We start from the raw sequence: 21,683 nt of genomic DNA on the forward strand, positions 1-21,683 counted from the left end.
TTATGATTTCTTATAAAATTGGATACAAATGTTCGATTTCCTCGTAATTTTGCCCATACCAATATTTTTGCCTTTATTAGATGAAATGTGAAAATAGAATATTCCGGCCCAACTTCTCCAACTTGTTTCAAAGGTATTCCACTGTTACCTCTTCATCACCTAATTCACTCTCATGACTTACAGCAAATTTTCTTCCTATAAAAGTCTAATGGCTACAAAACACATTCTATTAAAAATTAAATGCATTTAATTTCCCTCCTTATCCCAGCCATTTATCTATCTAACTGCTAGAAAGCGTATTTTGTAAATGGAATTTATCTTAAAGTGTCTTCCGACCCAAAACCCTGACAAATGAAATTCCTAAGCATTAATTTGCACTCAAGGTGGTGAAGGTGAAGCGAGAATTAGGCAGGATATTCGTTGGGATTGGTAAATGTGTTGGTGAGATTGCTTAAGCTCTAAGCAAATGACAGAAGAATGCATTGTGAATAAAGTAATTGTGGTATAAATGGGCATGGGTATATGTGTGTGAGAGCATACATATTACACATACATATGCAGGTGGTATATTGGAGTGGGTCAAAGGTTTGTTAACATGGCTTAAGAACTTATTATGACACAATCAAATATCACAATATTTTTGGTCTAACTTTTTAAACACTGCATAATGTGGGAATTTTAGAACGTTGAAAATATGTCAAGAACCCCATAAAAACTTGGATTTTAGAATTTATTTATTTACAAAAAAAAAAAAAATGGAATGATGGATCTTGCCAGATCGGCTCGAAATGTTTAGAAAAGGATTTTATCCAATGAGACCTAGGGTCGATAAACCATTATTTCAAGGGGTGTTTAAACCTATTAAATGATATATATTTTCTGTTGCATTTAGCTGAGGTTATAAACACCAATAAAATAAACCGTTAAATATGAAGAATAATAGAAAACAAGTTAAAAAGCATCAGTTAGTTTTGCCGACCCTCAGTCCAAATACGTTTAATATAATATATTTTGAGCTGCTTTCTATTTATTGAGAATATTGGATTTGCATACCAGGTTTGGACTATAAAGACTACTTGCTCCACTTTATAAGGGATATGTCTATATATTTATTTAGAAAATGCTAATGATCCTCCCACAGAAGGTATCAGAAACAGTGAATCGATCGAGTCCTTTCACAAAAAAAATTAAAAAATGTTAGAGTGGACGGACGGACGTCGATTTTTTAGCATCTGCAGGGTGAGATAAAAAAACTGGAACATAGTCAAACGTCATAATTTTTACATTTTTATAAACTTAACGAATGAAAGCAAAAACTGTCGGAAATAGCATCAACTTTTAGAATTAGTTTAGATTTGTTCGAATTGGTCACCATGGCACGAATTATGGCCCGCAAACGGTCAATGAAACCGTCACACGCTGCCCGAATGTTACTCAGCGGTATTTTGGCCCATTCCCGGCGAAACACTTACTTGAGATGACCGACATTTTGGTAATTTTTAGTGCCAACCTTGCTTTCAAAAATACTCCAGACACAAGAGTCCAACGGATTGGTATCCGGAGATTTTGGTGGCCATTGTGCGCTGGAAATGAAGCGAGGAACCTTTTTGTAACAATTCTTGGGTGGCGCGTGCCGAGTGCAATGGTACTGAGTCCTGATGGAATGTCTAAGGTCTGCGGTCAAATTGTTTGCGTGCCCAAGGCTTTAATACACCCTCCAGAATATTTTCGCGATAATATTCGGCATTTATTCGGAAGCCACAATTGATTAATAAGAGCGGAGAGCGACCATCGGCAGTTATGGTGGTCCACACCATCACCATGGCCGGCGCTTGAGTTCTGGTGGCCAATCGAAGGTGCACATTTTCAGCTGACCTCTTTGGCAAGTAAACTCGATCATTTTGTTTGTTTACAAACAGCTGGACAACGAATTTTTTCTCATCGGAGACGGAGAAAACGAAATTCGACAGTTCAACACTTTCGGTCAAGCGAAGCAACTTTTTGGCTCTTTTGAGTCTATTTTCTTTCTGTTGTGGTGTAAGTTTTTGCTTTTTTTGGAATTTCAATGGTAAAGCCGAGCTCATTCGTCAATATTTGCCGAATGGAATATTGCGATATGTTCAGCTCTCGAGAAATTTTTCGGCCACTGCGACGTGAATTTCGATCAAGTCGCTTCTTTACTTTTCGAACTATTTTTGCTGATATTGCTGTTTTCTTTCGTCCACTTCCTTGTCATATGTCGGGCTACGCTACCAGTATCACGGTAACGAGCGACGGTACGAGACACAAATGCTGGAGTGCTCTAACGATAGCCACTTGTGGTTTTCCAGCCAAATATAAAGAAATCATACTGTCACGCTTGAATTCCATCACGAATAACTTTTTTTTCTGGAAAATTCTCACCAAAACGCTTTTGTACGCTTGTAAACAATATAATGAGCTATCACCGGAATAATTTTAACAGCTGTCGGACGAGTGGCTTAGAAATGACAGTAGTCTGAAGCTGGTTGCAGTTTTTTCATCTCACCCCGTACATCTGTCGGCAAAACCGTCATACTATTTTACTTTTTTCTAATTTTGATTTTCGTGAGGGAGGTACCAGAAGGAGTAGACCGATATTACCCATCTTCGAACTCGATCTACGTGTGACAATAATATTACGATGTATCAATTGTGGACCGAATCGAATACACCTTTCGATCGGACACCCTTGGATCGACTCCAAATGTCCTGAGACCGATTTGGTTCAAGGAGACCTGGGGTCTAAAACCGTTATTTGGATCAGGGACGTTATTTCGATGGCAGTATGAAATGATATATGGCTGAGGGTATAAAACAGGATATTTGTTTTCTCTTAAGTGCTCTGGTATTATAAAAACTTAAAGCTACGCTAAGCTAATCCTAAAATAGAGACAATTTGGTACTATCACCTTAGAGTGGCCTCCCTACTCTAATAATAATCCAAATATTTTAAGCAACTTGCAACTGACTTAATGTAGTTTACAGCAACTGGAATTCATTTACTAATTGCTCTATTTATTTAACAATAGAGACGGCAGAGAAGGAAATGGACTTTGAGGGCAGCAGGTGCTAAACACAAACTCACACACGCACACATCTCTGCATATCCTCATTAGCTTATGAAAATTAATAATCTAACGGGCCTTGGTATAAACATTCAAGTCATGTAATTTCTGTTTTTGCCATAGAACACCACCTAACTTGCAACTGTTTTTCCTATTTCCAGTAATAAAGTAATTATTGTTTCATTTAATTAATTCAAATTATCTTTTTTTGCCAGCTCTGCTTTTCAAATCTCATTGGCATTTTCCTTTCCCTAAATGACTTTATCATCCACACAATCATCAGCATCAGCATCAAACTTCGAAAAAAATTTCCCAACAAATCTCGATATATTTTGTTTCGCATTAGCTACAAGAAAAAAAGTTTTGGAATGAACAGCAATTCCATTGAAGATGGCAAAAAGAGAGCGAGGGAGAGAGAGAGAGTCAAGGAATGACAGGATAATAAGTTGAGTGAAATAAATGATTATGTGCTTGTGTGGCAAAAACAAGATGAACACCAGCAAAAAAAAAAACGAAACGAAACAATAACAATAAAGGCAATAATACCCGATAATAAATTAACTGAATTCACTTACGACGAGTGGCATTAAAAAAAACCCCTGAAGAACAGCAATAGCAACAACAACATGACGGCAATGGCAGGCATCATCGTCAGTAGCTGTGGCAGCAAAACGAATGGAAACCCCACCCAACAGCAGCAGCAGCATCGACAACAGAAGCTTCTACTAAAACTGAAAATTTGAAATGATTGTTGTATGCTTTGCTTCTGCTCCTCCGCTCTCCTCTGCACAAACACTTCGTTTACGTGAATGGCTGTTGGTCGGTCGGTCTGTCTGTATGCCTGAACGAGTGAACAGCTCATTCGTTCGTTTGCGGCGAGGAGAGGAAAATTAATAAAAATAAATTGAGTTGTCAAAAATGATATTCGAAATAAATTCCTAGGTGAGTAATCGTTTTGAGAGCCAACAAACAGTTCAAAGATATCCAAAAAATTTGTTCAGAAGGCTAAAGGATAAACAGGCGAATGGATGAATGGATGGTCGATTTGTGGGCTGAAGGCCTCCCGTGCAACAACACACATCGGCACAGAGTTGCCACTGTGAATGGTAACTTTCATCCGAAATACGCTAAAAAAATTCAGCAAATTCAGGATTAGAGATAGATTGTTGAAAATTAAAAACGAAAATTGATAATATTTTTTATTTTGTTTAGAGACTCACATTTCCCTAAAGTTCCCTATTTTGACCCCAAATAGAAATATAATTACCCTGTTCACTTGAATCCTATTACATCACTTAGTTCATTTAGTATCTCTATCATCCAGCAAAGACCCTAATACTTATTTGGTTCTAATTTCCAAAATCTGATACAAAAGATCGCAGATTCACAATATAGAATTCGAGCTGGTTTTATTACACTATTAAGAATTCAAATTTTACGCGATCGCAGCATTTTGTATATCCGAGCCCAACATTACCACACCAACAATAACCCAGATTCCAAAATTTCACAATTTTAGATTTACTTATTCATTTAATGTTGCGGTACATCACAAATTTATAATTTTATAAGCTTTTAGTTCGATTTTCCAAAATAAATGATTTACATCTAAAGTGACATGCTTTCGGCACCCCATCCGTTCGGCAAATACGATGTGATATTTGTACCATATTAGCTCGAATTGTCCTACTAATTGCCGAATTGTCCTACTAATCTGTTTCATATTCTATTAGGATTTTTTTAAGCTGAAGCTATTTCAAAATTTGAAACTCGAACTGCTTGATGTTTGGCTGATACTTTTATATTTTCCTGGACGATTTTAGATACCTGTTTTTAGAATAGATAATTAAATAAAATCGTTCTATATCTACACCATTGACACAATTGCAATATTATTTATATAACACGGAAAAAATTTTCAAGTTTTTAAACCAGTATTTTTTAATAAATTTAAAAATTGTTTATGTCATTATATTTTTTTATTAATCTTTTCCAAATTTGGCATGTTTTCAAGCTTATCTCTAAAATAGAAGCAGACATCAGAAAATAAAATAAGTGAATACCAAAAAAACGTCTGAAATCATATACACCTTAAAATTTAACAAGTCGGCCGGGCCGAACTTTGAATACCCTCCACCATTTGGAACGAATTTTGAAATTTTCAATGAATAAAATCTTTAAAAAATTCTGTTAAAATTTTAAAAATACCGAATTGGGGTCTATACTACGTAAACCTACATAGGCATGGTTTGTCATAAGCCATTACCATATTCAAATTCGAAACTTGAAATAAACGGTGAATAATGTAGCTAAAATCATCAAAATATCGTATATAGGGGGGTACCGTTATATCGGAGATGTGCGAAGACCTGGACCAGCATAGACAATTTTCTGTCACAGGCTGTAGCATGTATTACGAACTTCAAATACAACATTCCAAACAATTTCGGTGGGTATGGTACCTAAAATTTCGGTGGGTATGGTACCAAAATACCGAATATAGGGAGGTACATATATATGGGGCCTACACGAAGACCTGGATCTGCATGGACAATTTTCTGACACAGCATGTAGTTCCAATAACGAACTCCAAATACGTAATTTGAAACAATTCTGGTGAATAATGACGCTAAAATCATCAAAATACCAAATATTGGGAGGTACCGTTATATACGAAGACGTGGACCTGCACAAACAATTTTCTGTCATAGGCTGTAGTATCCATTTCGAACTTCAAATACCAAATTTGAAACAATTCCGGTAAATAATGTCGCTAAAATCATCAAAATACCGAATATCGGAAGGTACCGTTATATGGGGGCTATATGAAAACGTGGACCTACATGGCTCATTTACGAACTTAACCTGCCTACTGGCAAAATAAACATGTGTGCAAAATTTAAGCCTTCTTTCTCAATTCGTTCGAAAAATAGCGTGATTACAACAGACAGACAGACGGACATCGACTTAGATCTAAATCGACTTAGAATTTTACGCTGATCAAGAATATATATACTTTGTTCGGTATGACATGAGTATTTCGAGGAGTTACAAACAGAATGACAAAGTTAATATACCCTCCATAGTATCGTAGAGGGTATAAAAAATGACATATGGAACACCTAAGCAATACACTGACGGTTTTACGACGCTATACAACAACAGCGATTTTTTCTGGACGTTAATATGTCGCTCCTCACTATGTTCTTTTAAACATATAAATTACATTTCTTAAAGTCAGAGACTTCGGGAAAGGGAATGAGTACTACAGAGGGGGAAAGCGAACGGGAAAAGGCTTAAGAGGAATATCAAAATCCCTTTAACAATCCCTGAAATACCTTATTTTATCGAATAATAACACACCAGCAGTATTTCATAAATGTGTCACAATTGTACACAGTTACAAGCAGGGACAGGGGATAAGGGACGCTTCCCTGAACGGAAAGTGGAATTTTTAATCATTTTTTGCACATTTTGTATGGAATAGTCCTTGGGCCATGTCCGAAAAGTAGATTTGTCAATTCTGGCTGCATCGATAAACGAAGCAGACGACTACACAAAAGATGTAATCTCCAAAAATCTGTTGTGGGATTCTCTAAGTCATTTTTTGAGTTGCCGGTAAAAATCGGTAACTTTGAAACCCAACATTATGTTATAAAAAAAGTTAAGGTTGACAACATTGGTATCTATCGGTAAGTCTTAGCGACTTTCATCGCTAACTTACCGACAAATTTCATTAATTACCGAAATTATAAACATTTTAGTTTTACCGACTTTTGCCGGTAACTCAAAACATGAGTTAGATAATTTCACTACTGATCGGTTCTCAAATTTTATTGCAATTCCAGCATCTGAGTGGGCAACACTGTCTTCCCTAATAGCTAAAAATATAAATGTTTGGCTATGGAAATCCAATTTTTAGTGAATCTCTCCCCCATTTATACAAAGTGAATAGCTTCTCTCTCTCTCACTCTCTCTCTCTCTCGTTTAGTATCATAGTAACGGTAAATCCTTATACGAAAAGAACCTACACTGCCACTAGGAGAAACCTCCTGTGCCAAAGTGGGTAATAAAATAAAGTATACAGCTTTAGCCATAATAAAAATAAACGAATGATCCAAAGGGAACCAACCCAACAACAGCAACAACAACAGCCATATAAGAGAAGCGGAGGGGGTGGAAGAGTGAGATGAGGCACTCTCATTCACATCCTAATGGCAGCCATGCAGCCGGGGCAGCAAGCAGTTAAAGTAACTAACTTTACCTTCAACAAACCTCATTAACTTGAAGAGGAGAAAGGAAATTCAATTTTCTCAACGAAACGTGAAGAAAATTCACACAAAATGAGAAAATTGTCTTTTAATGAAGACATTTTGCACACAGACGGGCGCACACACACACACACACTAGCACGCATGCAGAGCCACACTCATTTGAGCCGGAATGTATTGGTGTTTGCAAATCCTGGGGGGAGGAGTGTATCAAAGGGTGGCTGGCAATCAACAGAAAACAGTTAAATTCAATCTATCACTTAGTTGAATAACTAAATAAAATGAGAGAGAGAGAGAGAGAGAGTGAGCGAACGAGGAAGAGAATCTTGGCAATTCTGCGCACTAAAGCAAATAACGGGAAATTTATTCTCTCTGCCACTCTCAAATGTCTAGCAAAAGGGGCGGGTTTTGCAAGTGCCAGGCATTTGGCTGCCTGTGTGGTGAGGCATGGCTGTGTTGTGTGTGGAAACCCCCCTTTGAGCCATAACAAAACATCAGTGTCGCCATTGTTTTTCCACAAGTCGAACGGTGGTGATGACTGTCGCCTGCAATTCGTTCTGCTGCCTGACCGAGCGACTGCCTGCCTTCTTGAATTGACTTCACACTTTCTCAATTGAAATAGCGCCGCGTGGTGGTACTGCATGGTGCGAATAAAACCGTTAGATCATTCGTTGTCTGGCTTTGCTTCGAAGTGCACGCGATTCTTGCGACAGAATTTGAAAATAAAAAAATAATAATAAACGCTAATAAAACAAATCACAACGTGTTAGAAAAGCGTAACAAAATCCTGTTACAAAAAAAAAACGACTTAATTGGTGACACTAATCCCATGTACGCTGTCAATGTAACGTGTAATCAAAAAAAACAACAAAAATCGGAGATTTGTTAAACAAAAATAACAACAATAAATAAAAGTGAAAATTGTGGGAGAGAGAAAATCTCTACAAAAAGTGTATTAAAATTCCCAAAAGCAAATCACATTAAAAATTAAAAGAATAGGTACTTCGTTAAACTCAACCCAAAATTTGTGCAAGTGAATCTCTGGCATCTTTGATTTTCCAGTGTTTCCTGCTCGCGTGTGTGTGCCTCTCTGTATCCAACATTTAACGCCACAAAGTTTTATAATCTAATTTGCTCTTTTATTTGAACTCACCTGTTCGAAAGCTCATAGAAGAGAACTCGCAGCGAAACTTCTTAAAGTGTATCACACATCTGGAACACACGATTTCAAGGATAATTAAACCCCAACAACTTCAAAAGCGCGTGTGTGTGAAAAATCAAAACTTTTAAAGAAACACAAAAACAACAATCAACTTCAACGAAAGTTAAAACGGAAAGTGTTTTGTCAGTGAAAATAGTTCGGAAAGACTTCAGTTACTCCAGCCTTTCACCAAGAACCACCAATTCTTCGTCTACTTCCCCAAGGACTTTAAATTTGTGCTGCAACGACGGCTGAGTTTCTTGACGAAACTCGCCAAACAATTACTGCCAAAATTTTCACAGACGGGAATAAGGTAAAGATTTGTTTTTTGATTATATATGAGTACCATAAAATCTCAAAAATTCGTACTTTTAAGAATTGGAAATTTTAATTATTTAAAAAAAAAATAAATTTATGAAAGAAAAATTTATTTTTGAGGTTTGCCATTTTAAAAAAAAGGCAGTAACGGGATCTTCTACTTGAAAATGACAATAATTTTCAGATCGCTTTGAAAATATAAACATAAAATTATAGATAATGATGGAGTCGGAATATGAAAATTCGCTGAATTTCAAAATATTGGAAATAAAAGAAATGTAGAAATTTGAGAACCTAAGTAAAAAAAAAAGATTTTAAATATAACATAAAATCCGACGGGAAAATCATATAACATATGTATAGATGGGTAATATCATGGCCAAACAGAAAAGTAGTTTTGTCCAAAGAAAATAGGAAAATGCAACTCTGTAGTAGAGTATACTATATACTATACTTCGGACTATAGAATGTACGCGCTTCCTTCGTTATGGAGTGGTGGCCCCCTTGGTCGGCAGGAGCGGGGAAATGTGGCGATGGGGATGGTCGAGAAAAGCCCTCAAAAATTTGTGTTGATTATTTTACAATTTTCCATAAATTTCTTAAATTGGAAAAAAAGCCTGAAAACTAACGTCGAAAATATAATTTTTTTGTCACAACTGAATTTTAAATTATTTACAAATATAAACGATCCCGTATTTTTATACCCTCAGCCATATCGTTACAGAGGGTATATATCATTTGATACGGCCAAAATGTGCCTAGTCGAAATAACGGTTTTTAGACCCTAGGTCTCTTTGGACCAACTCCGTTTCAGGACATTTGGAGTCGATCTAGCGATGTCCGTTCGTCTGTCTGTCTGGCTGGTGTGCACTCTCGAAGGGAGTATCCGATTTGATCCAAAGTTGGTACATCGTAATATTATTGTCAAACTTAGATCGAGTTCGGAGATGGGCAACATCGGTCCACTCCTTCTGGTACCTCCCACTCAAAATGTCAATAGTTTCAAAGAAAATAATTTATTGCACAGAAAGAGAAAGGACAATCCGATTTTGCTCCAAATCCTAATATTTTTATCAGTGCTAGGTAAGGTGCGAAAATGGACAATATCGGTAAACTCCATCAGGCACCTCCCCCACGAAGGTTCAAAATTTTGAATAATTAAAACTCGTATAAATGTGATGTAGGAGTCCGATTTCTTCAAATTTCACCCATCCCAATAATTTTATTAACCAAAGGTCTGGTGCCAAAATGGAATAAATCAGTCCACTCCTTCTGGTACCTCCCACACAAAGGGTCAAAAATTTGAATAATTACAACTCTTATAAAATGTGATGCAATGATGGGATGTACACATCCCAATAATTTTATAAACCCACGGTTTGGTGTGAAAATGGAATATATGGTATTAAGATGGAACATATCGATCCACTCCTTCTGGCACCACTTCCACAAAAAGTTGAAAATTTCAAAGAAAATATTATATTGCACAGAAAGAGAATGGATGATCCGATTTTGCTCCAACTTTGCAAATCCTATTATTTGAATCAGTGCTTAGTCTGGTGCGAAAATGAACAATATTGGTCCACTCCTTTTGGAACCTCCTTTGGACCATTTCTTCTGGTACCTTCCCCACAAAGGGTCAACCTTTGAAATAACAAAAACGTTTATAAAATCCGAAATAAGCATCAAATTCTCTTTATATTCCACACATTATTTCCACTAACAAAAGATCTGTTGTGAAGATGGAATATGTCGGTCCACTCCTTCCGGTACCTCCCGCACGAAGGCTTTTAAATATCCATGAAGCTCATAAACAGCGAAATTAACATCCGGTTCCATTCAAGACTTGGTATATCTCAATATATCCATAAACACAAGATCTGTTACCAAGATGGTACAGATCGAACCATTTCTTCTGGTACCTCCTCCACATAGCGTTCTAGATTTTTGAAAAGCAAAACGCGAAAGAAAGAAAGCAAAATAACCATCCAACTCTCTTCACACATCCAAATATTTATGCTAAGGCAAGATCAGTTGTGAAGATGATATATATCTGCCAACCCCTTCTGGTATCTCACCCACAGAGGGTAACAAGTTTCAATACTTTTATCTGTCGACTTGTTTTGGCGATGTTTTAGAACTTGCTACATCTAAATATTTGTTTTTTAACCAGAAACCTGAGATGAATATGGAATTTAATTATTTCACATAAAATTGGACATAAATGTTCGATTTTCTTGTATTTGGAATACTTTGGTCGACTATATCTGGTACCTCACGCACATTTTATAAATTATCACATATATCATAAATAGTGAAGGAAGTAACCAATATAGTCCAAACATGGCACGTCGCAATATTTATATCATATTTATTTAAGTCCGATATGAAATGGACAATATTGGCCCATTCCTTCCGAATCTACTCCATACAGCGTCAAACATTAAGTAATCGAACATTGGCTGAGGATATAAATCTGTCGGCAAAACCGACTGATAATTTTTAGCTGGTTTCCTCTTCAATTTACTCTCAAATTTAAATATATTTTCTGGTTCATGAAGAGATTTTTAGTAATCTAGTAAAAGTAGTATATTCTTGTATATCTTAGAAAGGTACTAAAAGAGTATACTACATTTGAGAGAAGGGTTGGGTCAAGTCCACTAGGTTGTTGAAACATCACGATAAACAAAGATTGTAAATTTTTTTTTGTAAATTTTCTAAAAAAAAAAGATTTCATCCATAGAGTTGGATTGACCACTTAGGTGACGAAGTTTTTCGGCAATTAACAAATCGTCCGGACCGCAGAGTGCCACTTGCCTTCGTCTGGTCTCAGCAGAGTCTATTGGGGCTGTGTGTACGTTGAATAAAGACAACTAATCGTTTATTCTTCGTTACAAACCAAATAAAATTATTTTTAATATCCTCCACAAATTTTAAGAAACTTGAAAAATTACAAAATATTTTTAGTAAAAGATACCTCTAAAATCAAACCGCTTACATGGGGGTACCTATTCCGAACTTCAAAGACGAAATTTGAAACAATTTTGGGGAGTAATGCCGCTAAAATCATCAAAATACCGATTATCGGGAAAAATCGTTATTTTGGGACCAGACGAAGACGTAGACCTACATATGTAATTTTTGGCAACGAACTTCAAATATAAAATTTGAAGCAATTCCAGTAAAATCATCAAAATACCAATATTGGGAAGCACATTTATATGGGGGCTATTTGAAAACGTGGACCGACATAGCCCATTTACGAACTTAAACCGGCTACTGGCAAAACACACATGTGTACAAAATTTCAGCCTTCCATGTCAATTCGTTCCTAAGATACAGGCAGGCCGACCGACGGACATCGCTAAATCGTTTTAGAATTTTACTTTGGATGGAATATTATCTTAATGATTGCGAAACAGAATTTTATTCCACATGAATATGTGATAAATTTTTAACTTTTATAAAATTAAATATTTTTACCAACATTAGAGTTAACGTAAATTGAGGTTATGTAACCCGCCATTTTTCTCATTCGGTTCCAAAATTTTGATGGGTATATGTTTCAAAACTCATAATTAGTCTCATGTACATACGAGACTATAAAAATAGGTATGTTAAATGTTATTTTTTGAAGTACATTTTTAAGGATAATAATTATAACATTTTTGCAAAATCACAAAAATTAGAATAGGAAATTTTTTTATCAATTGCATAGTTTAATGGTCAAAAATATGTTAACCGATAATCGAGTCTACCACCATTAAATACTTATATATAATGTCATACTTACCAAACACAATAGCAATTGTTCCGCAAAATTATATCAGATATATTTTTTCCTGAAATTAAACAAACAAATGATTAAAATTTTAAGACAAACATACATTTGTTCAAATGTTGGGAACGAACAAAAATGCTCCGAAATCAAACATCATTACTAACTGCAACCAAATCAAATGGCCACCATTTTTTCCCGACTCCATCTCTAATTAAATTCCTCGATTAAGTTAATTAATTTTTGATTGATTTGCATGTTGGGTTATTAACCTAAAAAAAAAACGACAATTTCAAATTTAGACCACACATTATGCTCGCCGTTTGGTGGGGATGGTTGTTTATCTGGCTGTCTCATCAATGCATTGGTTTTTCATTTCTAGAGGGGGTTTTATTCCCCCGTTTGACAGATTTAATCGCGACCCCTTTTTGCAAATAGTCAGCAGCAGCAGCAACAACAACAAAAAACTGGTAGACAGTCAGCCAGCCAGCCAGCCACACATGTTGCATCAAATGTTTGTTGGCTGCCACAAATGCATAAAGACGACAACAACAACAACAACAACAACAGTAGCAGCAGCATTTGACCAGCCAACCATTGACTCGATCTACAATAAATTGAATACACTCCATTAGAGCTCCTCTCTCAATTAATTTGTGGTTTATCAATTTAATTTACTGCGTTTTTTTGTTGTTGCTGCTGTTGTTGGTGGCGCAGCTTTGATGACAACGCTGCTGATGAAAGGGCGGGGATCCACCAGCCACCAGTCTATGGCTACCAGGGATGCAATAATAATTGTATCTATCCATCTATCGAGTGGCCGTATTCGGAAAGTTCCAAGCGAGCCAACCAGGGCCGATAGCCTGCTAACAGCTAAAAATGGGGGGGGTTTTGTCGGCAAATATGTGTGGTTCGCAGAAACCAAAAATGAAAAAAAACAACAAAAACGGAATGAAAATTGAAAAGAATAAACGTTTGATTGCAAATAATTCAATATTGATTTCCAGCAATGGATGAGGCTATGGCTCCAAAGCTGATGCCGATGATGGCGGTGGAGACGAGATCTCGTTGCAAAATATTAATGGCGGTTTATCAATTTGATGATGGCCCAACATGCTGGGCATTCATATTTTATGGAGCTGGTAATGAGGGAGTTTGTATCGACTCTGAAGGAAGCCAATGGAAAATATAAAGGGTCAGGGTGGATATATTTACCAATTAGCTCAAATAGGGATAAAAAATATTTATAAAGTTTTAATTAACATCAATTAGGTAAATTTGCAAATTAATTAATGGGCTTGTCGTTTGCGGTTGCTGGATGTACCTTGGTATGCTGCGCTCCGTGGAGGGTTGTTGTTTACTGAATTGCTTTGTGAATAGGATCATTGGGATGTGTTGTGCTGGTATTTTAAAGGAATTTGTTTTTATTTCGTTTTTGTGGCCGACGAAGGAAGTCCTTCAAAAGCGTTTTCAAGTGGCTCCTCTCAAGTGTTCTTTTCATACCCCGAATGGACGCTTTATTAAATTTATTTTCAATCGTGTTTAATTTCACACACTCATCCGCTGGCAAGGTATGAATTCAAACACTTTTGAGAGGTTTCGACAGCAACTACTACACAATCATTTAGGGGCGAGAAACTTTGAAAAAAGAGATGTTGTTATCAGTATCTGAATATCTGAGGGCAAAAAAAGGAGAAGGTATTCCCGAATGCAAATATCCAAAAAAGGATAAAATATTTTTGATCAAATATTTCCAAGCAAAGAAACCCATTACCAAATAATGGGTTTATTGTTCAATAAGTTGTCGGAGTAATGGTTTGAAGATCAAAACCCCAAACGAATTTCGGATTTTTTTAAGACTTTTATATATCCTTGGCCAATATTTGGAGACATTTCGCAGCAGTATAGAGTTTTGAAAATGTATAGACAGTTTTGAATTACTTTAATAACCATTGGTCCACTTTTTGGTACAGCCTCGAAATAAGGGCTTATCACGAATTCAGGTATTTTTATACCCTCCACCATAGAATGGAGGGTATGTTAAGTTTGTCATTCCGTTTGTAACACCCGAAATATACATTTTAAACACCACAACGTATATATATATTCTTGATCAGCATAAAATTCTATGTCGATTTAGCGATGTCCGTCCGTCTATGGAAATCACTCTAGCTTCCGAAAGTCTGAAACGTCAAAAGTCTGCAGGACTTTTGGTATTGAAAATGGGACACGTTTACAGCCTGTGACAAAAAATTGACCCATATATCGGTACCTCCCCATATTCGGTTTTTTGATGATATTAGATACATTATTAACCGGAACAATTTCAAATTTCGTATTTGAAGTTCTTAACTGGTACAACAGTCTACCACCGAAAATTACCTATGCAGGTGTATATTCGGTATTTTAATGTTTTTGGCGACATTATCCATCGGAATTATTTAAAAATTTCGTATTTGAAACCTGTCACAGAAAATTGTCTGTGAATGTCAACGTCTTCGTATAGGCCCCATATAACGATACCTCCCGATATTCGGTATTTTCAAGATTTTAGCGACACTATTCATCGGAATTGTTTCAAATTTGGCATTTGAAGTTAGTAATGGATACTACAGCCTATGAGAGAAAATTTTCTGTGCAGGTCCACGTTTTCGTATAGCCCCCATATAACGGTACCTCCCGATTTTCGATTTTGTTCGAAGGTTTTTGCCACAATTTCCAACCAAACCAATTGAAACTTGACATTTGGGGCTCAAGGTATGCTATCTCATTAGAAAAGATGTTCGATTAAGGTCGACTAATTGGTATAGCCTTCATATAATGATACCTCCAGTTTTTACTTGTTTTGGAGGTTTCTGCCACAATATCCAACCGAATTGCCTCCTATTTAACATTTAGCAATACCACTCCCATATGACGTACGATATTTAATATTTTTTAGGTTTCAGTCACAATTTCCAAATTCCTATTAGGATTCTCAATGGTCAATACCATGCAATAAATGTATTTATTGCTCACTCAGTTTTATGCTACAAGAAGTGTATACAGGGTGAAATAAAAAAAAACTAAATAAAGTCAAACGCCATAATTTTTATTTTTTTTTTGTTTTAATTTTATTGAATGAAAGCAAAATATGTCCGATATAGCATCAAATTTTAGAATAAGTTTAGATTTGTTTGAATTGGTCACCTTTGGAAGGAATTATAGCCTTCAAACCATCACACGCTGCCCGAATGTTGCTCTGCGGTATTTAGGCCCATTCCAGGCGAAGCGCTTGTTTGAGGTGATCGACACTTCGGAATTCTTAGTGCCAACCTTGTTTTCCAAAATATTCCAGATACAATTGTACAACGGATTGGTATCCGGAGTTTTTGGTGGCCATTGTGCGCTGGAAATGAAGCGAGGAACCTCATTTTGTAACAATTCTTGGGTGACGCGGGCTGAGTTCGATGGTGCTGAGTCCTGTTGAAATGTCCAAGGTCTGCGGCCAAAATGTTTGCGTGCCCAAGGCTTTAATATACCCTCCAGAATATTTTAGCGATAATATTCGGCACTTATTCTGATGCCACGGTCGATTAATACAAGCGAAGAGCGATCATCGGCTGTTATGACGACCCACACCATCACCATGGCCGGCGCTTGAGTTCTGGTGGCCAACCCACAGTGCAAATTTTCAACTGACCTCTTTGCCAAGAAAACTCGATCAATTTGTTTGTTTGCAACCGCTGGACAACGAATGTTTTCTCATCGGAGACGGAGAAAACCAAATTCGGCAGCTCTTTCGAGTCTATTTTCTTTCTGTTGCAGTGTTAGTTCTTGCACTTTTTGGAATTTCAACTGCTCTACAGCGAGCTCATTTTTCAATATTTGCCGAATGGAATATTGGGATATATTCAGCTCACGAGCCATTTTTCGGCCTTTGCGACGCGGGTTTCGATCAAGTCGCTTCTTTAATTTTCGAAACATTTCTGCTGATGTTGCTGTTTTCTTTCGTCCATTTCCTTGATGTCGGGCTATGCTACCAGTATCACGGTAACGAGCGATAGTACGCGACACAAAAGATTTATTCACATTAAAATCCTGGGGTGCTCTAACGGTAGCCACTTGCGATTTTCCAGCCAAATATAAAAAAAATCACACTATCACGCTTGTATTCGATCACGAATAACTTTTTTTCTGGAAAATGCTCACCAAAATGCTTTTGTACGCTTGTAAACAATATAATGGCCTGTCACTGAAATAATTTTAACAGCTGTCGGACGAGTGGCTTAGAAATGACAGCAGTTTGAAGTTGGTTGCAGTTTTTTTAATCTCACCCTGTATAGTTTCCAAAATCCCAACTCACTCCTACACATCAATAATAAAACCAGCATTAAGTCAAACATTTCCGGATTCTAGTTTCAGCCGTTTCGCATGGCAGTTGGAAGTTTGCAGAATCAAAATCGCCCCAAGCATTTCAGAGAAGATCAATTACTAACAAAATGCCACTACGACATTGCAGCATTGGTTTGGGAAATTCAATTGAATGAATTAAATCACTCCTTTTTTCATCTATCGAGGCCTTAGTAGAATTTCTCAGATAATAAATTCCCCTCCATTTCCGATTTTTTTTTTGATTATCCTTAATTGCTATTATCCTAGTGTCATTCGTTCAACAATAAATATTCCTTTGTTTCTGTGTAATTACGCTGAAAATTAAGGCATTTCAAAGTTTTCACAAGTCAAGCAAAGGGCACATTAACTAGCGCATGTCCAAACATACGTTACGCCGTTGCCAAAAACAACAATACGGGCATTACACGCTACAGGATTTATCAAAGAGCTAAAGGACTCTAATCAAACAAAACTTACCCCTCAACTATGGAAGCCTCACACACACACACAACTACACATATAGCATTCACGGCTCTTGCCCTTACCATCACCGTCATCATCATCGCCATCGTTTATTGCTGGCTAGTGTCATTGTCAACGTGTGCTTTGAATCTTGAATTAGCTTGGCAGCGTAACATCCAAACGTACGTCCGCACAAGAGTGTCAGTCAGTCAGTTCTTCGTTGGCTTTCAAGTGATGCCAGCGTTTGCTAATTGAATTTACAAAACAATTGTTTAAAATGAAATCGTGATCTTTGCTAGATTTGTGCTGTTGTTGTTGTCGTAGTTTTGATTTGAAATGGGTTTTTTTGTGTGTTCTTCTTTAGCTTCTAAATCTCGGTAAGCGAGTTGGTTGCAATCCAACAAAATCGTATGATGCGACCATTTTAGCACACTTATCATTCATTCATCCACTCACTCGCTCATTCGCAAAAAATACGCTCGTTTTTTTTTTTTGGTAGGAAAATGCAAAACAGCAAAGGAAAGAGATGGAAACTGAAGTCACCACACCACAGTCTGTCTATCTGTCGGACCACCACTACGTGTGTCGTAATGAGACAATCGTTGGAAAATGTTTTTTTTTTTCATTCGCTCAGATTTGCAATCAGAATTTTCAAATCTGAAAGTGTCTCCCCACCCGCTCGTTACCTCCCCCGCTAAACGTTTACATTGGTAATTGTCTGAAAATGTATGTCAAAATGTAGAGGTGGGTGTTTTTCGCAATTCTGCCCAAGCTGTTGGCAATTGCATCCGTTCAATTTGGATATCACTTTGAAATTTTGTCGCAAATTTTCAAGTGATATCATCCATCCATCCATCCACCATCACACCACCGCCGACCACACACACACACACACACGAATCTCTCATTCTCTATTGCAATTGCAACTAAAACGTATGTGAGTGTGTGCGTGTGTGCTGTAAGTGATAATTAGGTCTGAAAATTGCATTTACTCGGCAAAACCCAGTCCAACTGGCTGACCTAGGCCGGAGGGGGTTCTTAGACGGCCGCTCAGCCGCCATCGCCGTCGGACAGACATCGACAATCACATCGTTATTTTTAAATTAAGTGTAGCGTTGATTTCATTACGTCCATCTAAATTCAAATAACGAAAAAAGTGCCAACATCCGCAGTCGCACTAAATAGATTTAGCACGTGTTAAAGACACTTATATTTTTTGTGTGTTTTCAGTTCTTATTTTACGAATCGCCAACGGCCAGCAGCGAGCGAATGCATTCAATGAAATTTATGCAATTTCATTTGGAAAAGTAAATCGAGAAAAAAAACTTATTTTCAGGGTTAAATTCAAGGAAGATAAAGGTGATCTGCACAATTTGACTCAAGTGGGGAAATTAAGATCAAAAAGAAAGATCAGAGGGTACACATACTAAAGGGAATACAGAGAAAGTTCCAGAATCCCATTGTACTATTTGGAAATATATTTTGCATATGAAGAAAGTTCTGGTCGGGAGTTTTGTCCAAATATTAACCATCCTCAATCAATTTCACTAGGGTTCGCCCTCTGTTTCACTAGGATTCATCATTGAGCCAGACCAAAAAACTGAGCAATTTTTATATTTTAATTGGGCTATGAATGGGACCAATAATTGGCATAAAAAATATATGGGAAGACTGAAGGGTTATTAATGCTTTAGATTCTGAATTTTATGAACATCACAGATATACCAAATATTCGGAGGTATCGTCTTATAAGAGTTTAAATTTGCCTAATGTCAATACGAACTTTTGACCAACAAAAACAACAAGCCCAAAACGTCGGCAAGGCATTTGGATTGCATACCATTTCTTCATAGGCTGTAGCACACTTTAAATACGAAATTTGTAACAATTCCGGTGAATAATGTCGCTAAAATCATGAAAGTACGGAATATAGGGAGGTATCGGAATATGGGGGCTATACGAATATTGTAGACCTGCATACAATATTTTTCGCCATAGGTTGTAGTACCCATTAAGATCTCCCAATAAAAAATTGAAACGATTCCAGTGAATAATCTCGCTGAAATTATCAAAACACTGACTATCGGGAGTTACCGTCATATGGGGCCTATACGAAGACGTGGACCTGCATTCGAATTTTTTTGTCATAGGCTGTAGTACCCATTATGGACTTTAAATACGAAATTTGTAACAATTCCGGTCAATAATGTCGCTTTAATCATGAAAATACCGAATATCGGTAGGTACCGTTATATAGAGGTTATAGTAAGACCTGGGCCGACATAGCCCATTTACGAACTTATCCTGCCTATTGGGAAAATACACATATACGCACATTTTTAGCCTTCTAACGCAATTCATTCGAAAGGCAGCGTGATTACAACAGACAGATGGACATCGCTAAATCGTCTTAGAATTCTACGCTGCTCCAAAATATATATACTTTGCAGAGTATATCATGAATATTTCGGGGAGTTACCAACGGAATGACAAAGCTAATATACCCTCCATAGAATGGTGGAGGGTATAAAAAGGGAGAAAAAGAGTTGGAAGTTCTTGCAAAATTATTTTTTAAATATCTTCTGGGGAAAATATCCCAGACAAAAAACAAGGAAACTGATGAGGATTGGTGGCTCTCTCCGAAACCTAGGTATTCCCTGCTTTACCCCCTGGTAAACATTACCATCATTCTCCACTAATAAACAAACGTTGTTTTTATAAAAACAACAACAAAGGGATTAAGCCTGACCATTTTGCAAGCCAACACTGTTCGATTATGCTCCCACTCTAATTTTTCAAATTGGAGTGACTTAGGAGCGTTGTCACACAACACAAAAGAGCGAAGAGTAGTTTCCGTAAAAAAAACTCCCACTCTTCGGGCAATCCTGCTCGCGAACAAGTTTCGCTCTCAAGTGAAAATGGGCAAATCTGTGCTATGCTTCCAATAACAATTTGCTACAATTGTAACCAGACATACCTAATGTGTTCTAGCGCAACAGCCAAATTTTAACGAGAAAGAAAATAGTTGAAATAAATATAAAAACATAATGAAAATGTAATTTAAGTTTTCTTTTAAATGACTTGTTTTTACGATTTTGCTCAGCTCTGATTTAAAAGTTTAACTTTTGCACAGTGTTATCCAAATTTCTCTCTCTCTCTCTCTCTCTCTTTCTCTTTGTTTCCTCCACATAATTTCTCTCTCACATTCTATTTATTAACACAAAAACCGTAGAATTTCTAATTTAATTTGCCAGTCTTGAATATTTAGCAGCATAGAAACCGTAACAAGACAAGACAATTAATTGAAGGTCTCGAGCAAACTCTAAAACATAAAAATAGATCAAATTAAATTGACATACATTGTTGACAACTCTAAGAGCATATTTCTCTTGTTTTTTGTGGATCACATTTAATGTACACTGTGGCGCAGAAGTAGATTTTTAAAACCTTATCATATTCAAAATGTCTTACCAATATTCAGCTAAAATCAAATTTCGATTTATTTTTCTTTCGAACTCAAATGTCGAATTTAGATTTTTTTAGCAAATATAAGATCACTTCATGATTTTCGGGCATTATAAACATAAAAGCTAAAACACGTTTGGCGTGTTTAGAAATTGAAGATGGATGTTAGAATTTGTATCCCAACAATTTTGATTTTAATTAAAAATCGAATTAATTTAAAGACGAATTGTTAAAAAAGATTTTTCTGGGAATTAAATCTGACATATTTGAAAATTTACAAAAATATGAAAAATTTTATCCTCAACTGTTTCCAGTCATACATATGTGGAGCCACAAGCAGAATAAAAATGCACAACCCCTTGTTCTAGTCACGTTACTTTTTACATCGCGTCACTTTCTGCTACCAGTGGCGTTATGTTGGCACTCTCCTCGACTTTGCATGTTTATTGGTGTCCGTTCTCTCCCACCCCCTTCGCTTCCATCAACATCATCACCATCGTAATAAAATGCAATTTCATTCAATAAATTTGAATTAACCAAATTAAAATGCATTGGAAAAACGCGTACACATACAGACATACAATGGTACACATGCAATACACACATAACACATACATACACTATCGGACAAAATAAAGTGCAAAAGACGAAAAAATATTTTAGTACATGAAAAATTTTATTTTGGTTTTTTTTTTATAAATTCAAATTAAACCACATTTATTTAAGTC

The 21,683-nt window shown here is 36.5% G+C and overlaps 1 protein-coding gene across 1 annotated transcript in view; it reads left to right on the forward strand.

Moving 5' to 3' along the window:
* The first annotated feature begins 7,878 nt into the window (after positions 1-7,878).
* Positions 7,879-21,683, forward strand: part of LOC101896102 (paired box protein Pax-6-like) — a 122,455-nt gene continuing 108,650 nt past the window's right edge. The window contains 1 exon segment of the mRNA XM_059128681.1: positions 7,879-8,871. The gene's annotated coding sequence lies outside the window, so the exon portion shown is untranslated.

Source organism: Musca domestica, unplaced genomic scaffold (assembly GCF_030504385.1).
Source record: "Musca domestica strain aabys unplaced genomic scaffold, Musca_domestica.polishedcontigs.V.1.1 57, whole genome shotgun sequence".
Classification (NCBI taxonomy): Eukaryota; Metazoa; Arthropoda; class Insecta; order Diptera; family Muscidae; genus Musca; species Musca domestica.